Below are 7,014 nucleotides of genomic sequence, written 5' to 3'. Positions count from 1 at the left end.
AACCCGCAATTCACTGAATCAGCGGGATGAAGCGAGGGGAACACTGCTGTTGGGTGCTGTCGTGAGCCAATATTTGATGAGTACATAAAAAAAAAAACATATTTATATTTGAGAACGTATTTGTTGTAATTTAAAACGTATTTTCTGTAATCGAGATAATGCTCAAAGTGTTCCGTTGATGTGAAGATGAGTGATACCAGTGATGTTAAGAGGATTTAACAGTCAGCGTCAACACAACTAATGAGTGACGGCCTTTCAATAACACAGAGAGGGAGATTATTGCAGCACATTAATCTGAATCTTGCGTGAGTTGAGCGCTTGTGTCACACAGGTGTGTTCACGTCTGCTGAAGACATGACAATTCATTTCACTGTCTATGGAGCTCCACCCTTGTGATTCCAGCTTTGGTGCTGAGCCTTGAGAGCACTGGCCTCTGTCTCTTCATCCGACACCTGCGTGTTCAAAATTGAATTCTCTTTGATTTTATGGAGCGGTGTGTTGATAAAGGCGGGATCAGGCGGTGAGCTTTTCTCTCCCTCGCTCTCTCTCATTAGGACCCCTGTGCGCTGGGGCTGATGTTAATTCGCAGGTGTCTGTTGCGTGCCAGTCGTCATGGTAACCACGAGGTATGTCGGCTGATGCTTAACACGTATAAACACACGCACATTTCCTTCTCGCTCTTATCAGGTCTGACTAATCTGGAGGGAACAAATGCTTGGGCGACTCAAAGCGCCATCGGGCATCAAAGAGCGCTCGCGATTGTTGACAAACTGTTTGTTCATGAGGAAGCACTGAAGTGACCAGCCAGCCAGAGTGTTTACTCAGGGTACAAGACAGAGATCATCAGGACTGACATGTTCACTCTGAACACGTTTGAGGCCTGGCAGAAGAAGTGTCTCGTCCCGGTTTCCTTTCATGCAGCAGCCAATGACAACATTCCAAATGTGAAGACGTGCTTCTGTCTGCACGTACAAGCAACATTAAATAAGCCTTTCAACAATATGGACGTTCGCCTCTCTTCAATAAACAAAAATAATCTGTATCCAGCCAATCGTGCTCTTTTGGGTGAGTGACATCAAGAGATGTTTGTTACGCTCACTCGTGGAGGTGGATCCAAAAATGCAGAATAATGAATACTGCAAGCGCTTCTCGAGGTCAGAACTCAGAAATACTCGCTGGTGAAGAATACGTGTCATTTCTACCTGACTCCACTGGACATAGACTTTACTTTCTGGCTTGACAACGGACATACGCAGGGAGAATCGGAGGGATATATAAAGGGAACAAAGCAAGTACACAGATGGTGACAATCACGGTGACAGACAAGACAAGACAGACACAAACAGGAAGACGCAGTGAACACTATCAAAATAAAACTGAAAGTAATCTACTGAACATAAACAGAATTTAACATAGCAAGTGGCGCATGGCAATGTTGTTGCGTTCGCAACAACACGTTCACACTCCTAAGGCGAGACATATTAATGTTTGTTAAGGGTGATGCACAAGTCCGCCATCCACATTGAGCAATGCATTAGGATTTCATTGGGTGAAATGTTTCCCTCCCACAGCATTTGCTGACTCCATAAACCCGCCTGTAACGGATGTTGTTAAAAAACAAACAATGGCTCAGGTTAGGGCAAAGACATGGGGTGGTGCTCCTTATGTACTCAATTTTATATCGCAACATGTGATCATGAGCTTAACCCCCACATTTTTGGCAAGTAACATCACAAGTAACTGCAACGAGAGCTTTAGATCACCACACCTCCATCTAATCCCAGCCATCCTTTTACAGGAAACGCTGCAGGAGGGGAAACTTTTGTTTCAACTGTCTTGTCTTGGTATACTCAGGTCTTGGTCTTGACTTGGTCTCAGGCTTGGTGGTCTCGATTACAACACTATAAAACAACATCCACATTCTGAAAAAAAGCTATCACTGTTCTATCAATGCACAAACTTTCTGACTACAGCATACTATATCTTGATGTTCCAGTCACGACAAGTGTACCTTCATTTTTTTCAACCAACATTTCCCCATGGCAGCACAGTCATCAAGTAAGAGTTGAGATAAGAGTTCGGGGGTTAGATTTGTTGGGGGGTTTGGTGGTCAGAGTCAGTGCTTTTCAATATGTATCTCTTGGTCAGTTGTCCGGAAGAGTTCTTTCATTGCTAGGTTTGGTTGGTGCTCTGTGGGTTGGCAGTTGGCAGGATTATCTATCGGCCATTCACACAATACATTGATAGTCACATAGTTGTTTGCTGTGCCATTTCATAGTGTGATAGTGATCATATATTATTCCGCCACATGTTTTGCTTCCCATCCCTCCTAAAGTTTTCGAGGTATCGACCCTGTAAAAAAAACTAAAAATAAATAAATAAATAAAAAAAGTGACTGAGTCAGCTGTGAGAAAATGGGGCGTCAAAGAAAATGTGTTTTCCTCTAGGTTTGTAGACACATGTGTCATATGATGTGCTCAGCAAACCTGTAACAACGTTCAAGAATTGTGCTGCCAAAAGCGGGTTTTGGCTCTGTTGCCTGCCATTAAGACGCGGAACACCTGGATCACAGAAAAACAGCAACTTTTACGAACATGAAAATCAGGTCGGTCACGGACGAAGGACCTCAGGATTTTCACTCTGCGCCCATTTTTGTGCCATCTGCTTCTGCTGCTAAGATATCCGTGTTTATTCGGGAGGAACGATCTTGCCACTCAGAGTCCAGAAGACTGGGGAAAAGAAAATCATGAGAGAAACATTAAACACAGACACACAAACATGAGAGCCACACGGCCGCGTCATGGCGCATTCGCACGCAATTTCCTAGAAACTGCATTATCTAGTCTAATTTGCTGTTGCTTTTAATGAGTCCCTGGCACATGCTCCTGTCAGCTGTTTGGCGATACTCACACTGTGAATCGCTCTTTAATATTTGTATTAGAACCCACGTGAACATGAGCACACCAAGGTGTGGCTGTGTGCTTCTGTCAGCGGATAAAAGTGGAAGTCCTTCATTCAGAATCGTTCTCAGATACTTTTCTTTTCAGCAACCGACATCATTCACTGATCTATCGATCGGAGTTGGAGACCTTCTCTTCATTTAATGAACCAGATTATGTCCACTTCACTTCATTCATTCATTCATTTTCTGTCCTCAACATTTCCCTGAGGTGTGCCTTCCCTGCTTCACCGACTGCCAAAATCTCCCAGTGCAGCCTGTAAATATCTTGACTCCCCCTTCACCTGTTGGGTTGCCGTGGTAACTGAGACACATTTGACAGCGTGGTTACCACCGGTTTTTAGCCTGTCTCACAGCTGGAGGTTTGCAGGCTTTAATGCGAAGTCAGTCTTGACATGGTCACAGAGGGTCAGAGGAGACAGCTGTTCTGTGGCGCAGCCGTTCAAAATATGTTCTCTAGTTGAGACACAACTCATAATACAGAAGACTTGAATATCCTGCATGTGACCATGTTTAGCCAAATGGTAACACTTTAGCTTGGGGAACACGTATCAGCCATTAATAAAGGATTTATTTGCTTATTTACTGCCAAAAATAAAATTATGATCTTGTTTAGAGTGAACTTTGGGTGACCAAAAAATGCAGTCAGACTTAACCAGATATTTTATTGATGATATATAATGACTGAATAGTGACAGGCTACTCTGCTGCTAAGATTGTTTATGGTTATAAATGTTCCCTAGTCTAAAATGCGATCACCTTAATTTGATTTAAATTTAAGTCTGTTGAGGGCTCTTACTGTTGCAGTGCAATATGGGCCTTTATAATGGGCATTACAAAATTACATCATGAGTGGTATACAGTACAGTCACATGACATCCAGATTTTAAAAAATGAAATAAAACTCAATTTCCAAAAAATATAGCAGAATTATCAAAAAACAATTGACATTTTTGTGATAAATGAATTCTCAGCCATCCGAAATGACCTTGACTGGCAGGTGGCAGTTCTGAATTCCACACCTACCAGTTATTCAGGACCTCCTCAGGAAATCAGCGAAAAGTAAAACTTCCTCTGCAGGTGGTGAAAACAGTCACTTACGCCATATTTAATGATTCCGTTTTAGAATTTAGGATGTCCCAAAACGCACCGCAGCAGTTGGGCGCTTCAGTATTACTGAATCAAATGTGCACTGAAGCACACCATTCAATAACTGTCCAACCAGGGACTGCACACTTCAGTCTGGCTCCGCTGTGACTGAGTCAGACGCCTATGATCAAACGTGTGAGAGGGTCAGTCCTTCACCTTCTCCAGATGATCTGATGTGAATAGTCGCAGTCGGATCATCTTTCTCACTGTGGACATCGTCACTCATGACTTTAAGATAACTGGTACCTGCCTCATAACAACAGTTGAATACAGTGGTACGCACAGCATTTGTGGACCACATGATGTCCACCGACAAAAATGAGCGGAAAAGCTACAATTAAACTGAAGCTTAGCAGTTTCACTTGCCTTCCTCAACACACACACACACACACACACACACACACACACACACACACACACACACACACACACACACACACACACACACACACACACACACTTGTTTCATTCCATCACAAAGAAAACCCTCTCCCCGACGGTTGCCATGGTAACTCTTTGGAACTCAATAACAGTTCTAAACCTTTCCTCCCTGAAGTCATGAAAGCTGGGGAGGAAAATTGCCCCCATCGCATTTGCTCTCCAGTGCTCAAGGATTCATACCTTCAGTGCCGCTGCTGTGTCTCGTAACACCCCCACGCTTCCGTTCCTCGGCAGAGGACAGAATTATAAATCAATTTACAAGCTGTGAGAGACATCCAGCAGAGGACAGATATGAACGTTGGCAGATGAAGTGTCCTGGAAGGCAACAGCTGGTTCAGAGAGAGGCACAGTGTGTTGGGGCTTTTGTCTTCTGTACGACTGCCTGGAGAGTCTTCCATCGACACCGGCTTCGTCGTGCCGACTAAGTATTGGATAGTGCACGGGCAATGAAGTGAACATCAAAACCACCTCCTGACTCTATATATTACAGGATGCACGCCAAATTCAAACCCATTCCTGATCATCTTTTGTGCTTTTCATGTTTTAAAGATGGTTAAGAGGTGAATCATTGGGTCATGGTGGTTCTGGCGCGGTCCAAAAATTGAAAAAACAAGAAACAACTAACATACATTGTATACTACACTGTTTCACACTTGCAGTACTATTCCAACTACAGTGTGCTATTGAGTGATTTCATTTCTCAGTCAGCTACGGAAACAGGGGCACCTTCATCTATGAGGGGGTGAGCAACTCATATTCACATGAGGCCTCATGAGGACCAACTAGTTTACAGTGAGTGAACAGAACCAGGAGACAAAGTGTGTTCAGGCACATGTATACATCTGTGAGGAAAATGGAACCACAGAAACACAATGAATATATTCAGAAAAAAATCATGAAGGAAAATAGGTGGTCACGACAAAATGACTGAGGAGAGAAACGGAACACAATCAGGAAAAATAACATTTGTGTTAGAATTTTGTGTGGAACATAAATTGCATTTTTGGTTGTTTTTGTTGAGGCCATACAGCAGATCTAAAATAGTTAGAATTACCATTTAAAAATAATTTTCACCGCTGATCTCCAGTGAGACAGTTGTGGATCTATTTCTCATAAATGACAAAAAATAAAATAAAACTGTGGAATCCAAACAACATGAGGAAATGCAAGAAAATGTATTTGAAACTGTAAGATTACTATTGAGATGAGACTCTAAATATGGGAATAACTGACTCACAGTAACACAATTGACAGTTCCACCTAACCACTGGTACAGGAAAAGAGGAATAAAAGTCAGAAATTGTAATAACTGTTCTTCTCGCTGCTCCTTTTTAATCTCTCTAATATGTGAGCTAAAATGTTCACTACCGAAAGTTGAATGTATTTGGTGTATATATATATATATATATATATATATATATATATATATATATATATATATATATATATATTCATTCTTTCACATATAACCAAAAGGGAAAGGAGCTTTATGGCATGTTATCTTAGACGGAGTCCCAGCAGCATCTAACTAAGGGAGGACTGGTGTGACCCGGTTCCCTGCAGGGGAGTGAAAAGTGACACAGGCGGACGACAGAGTAACAGTGTCCGCCTCCTCAAGGCTAATGGTGCAGGCAAAGTGATTCCACCGGCCAATTAAAGGCCGGGATCCAAGGGATCATTTAGGGTAAAAGTGGCACCCAGTACTCAGTGAGACTGGCGGGTCTGTGCATTGTTTCATAAATGCCATTTTGCGTGGGAGGATTTCTTTCATTAACAAGACTTGGGCTCAGTCTGGAGCCAGAAATGAGAATTACAGAGGAGAGAAGAGGGAGGAGGACGAGCAGCCTCAGGAGGGACGGTGGGGTCGGGGGGTGGGGGGAGTGATGGCCAGTATGACATTTTAAATGGGTTATTGTAAATAATCCGGCAGTTTAGTTTATATGGGCCTCCTTTATTCATTTTCTACAAGATTCAAACGCACAGAGTCAGTGAGAGAGAGCCACAGCCAGAACGTCTGACCAGCCACAGACGTAGCGATGCACTCGACTCATGAATGTGCACACAGGTTTATTCTACATATGTTCATGCTATCACAGTAGTAGTAAAGTACTTTATTTGCCCATAGTCTATATGTGACTAACCCGAATTATTTGAGAGAATGAAATTGTCTGTGATTCTCCTGAAGTCCCAGATCTCATATATTTTGAACATATTTTTCTTATTAATGCTTCGGGCATCCACGTGAACAGTATTTAAATTTGGCACAAAATGAATAGCTAACAGCAGTTTGCATGGATTTACTGATCATTTCAATGAAGATAGATGAAATCACATGATAATCCACAGAGAGATGTGAGAATATAGTGACGGGTGAGGTTTCCCCTCCGGCCATATTGGAAGCAGCATGGGTTCATGTTCAGGTGAATCTGGTCTCGTCTGATGGAGCTGGGTGGAAGGTTCCTGAT

The sequence above is a fragment of the Synchiropus splendidus genome, chromosome 1, assembly GCF_027744825.2.
Source record: "Synchiropus splendidus isolate RoL2022-P1 chromosome 1, RoL_Sspl_1.0, whole genome shotgun sequence".
NCBI lineage: Eukaryota > Metazoa > Chordata > Actinopteri > Syngnathiformes > Callionymidae > Synchiropus > Synchiropus splendidus.
This window is presented reverse-complemented; position numbering follows the sequence as displayed.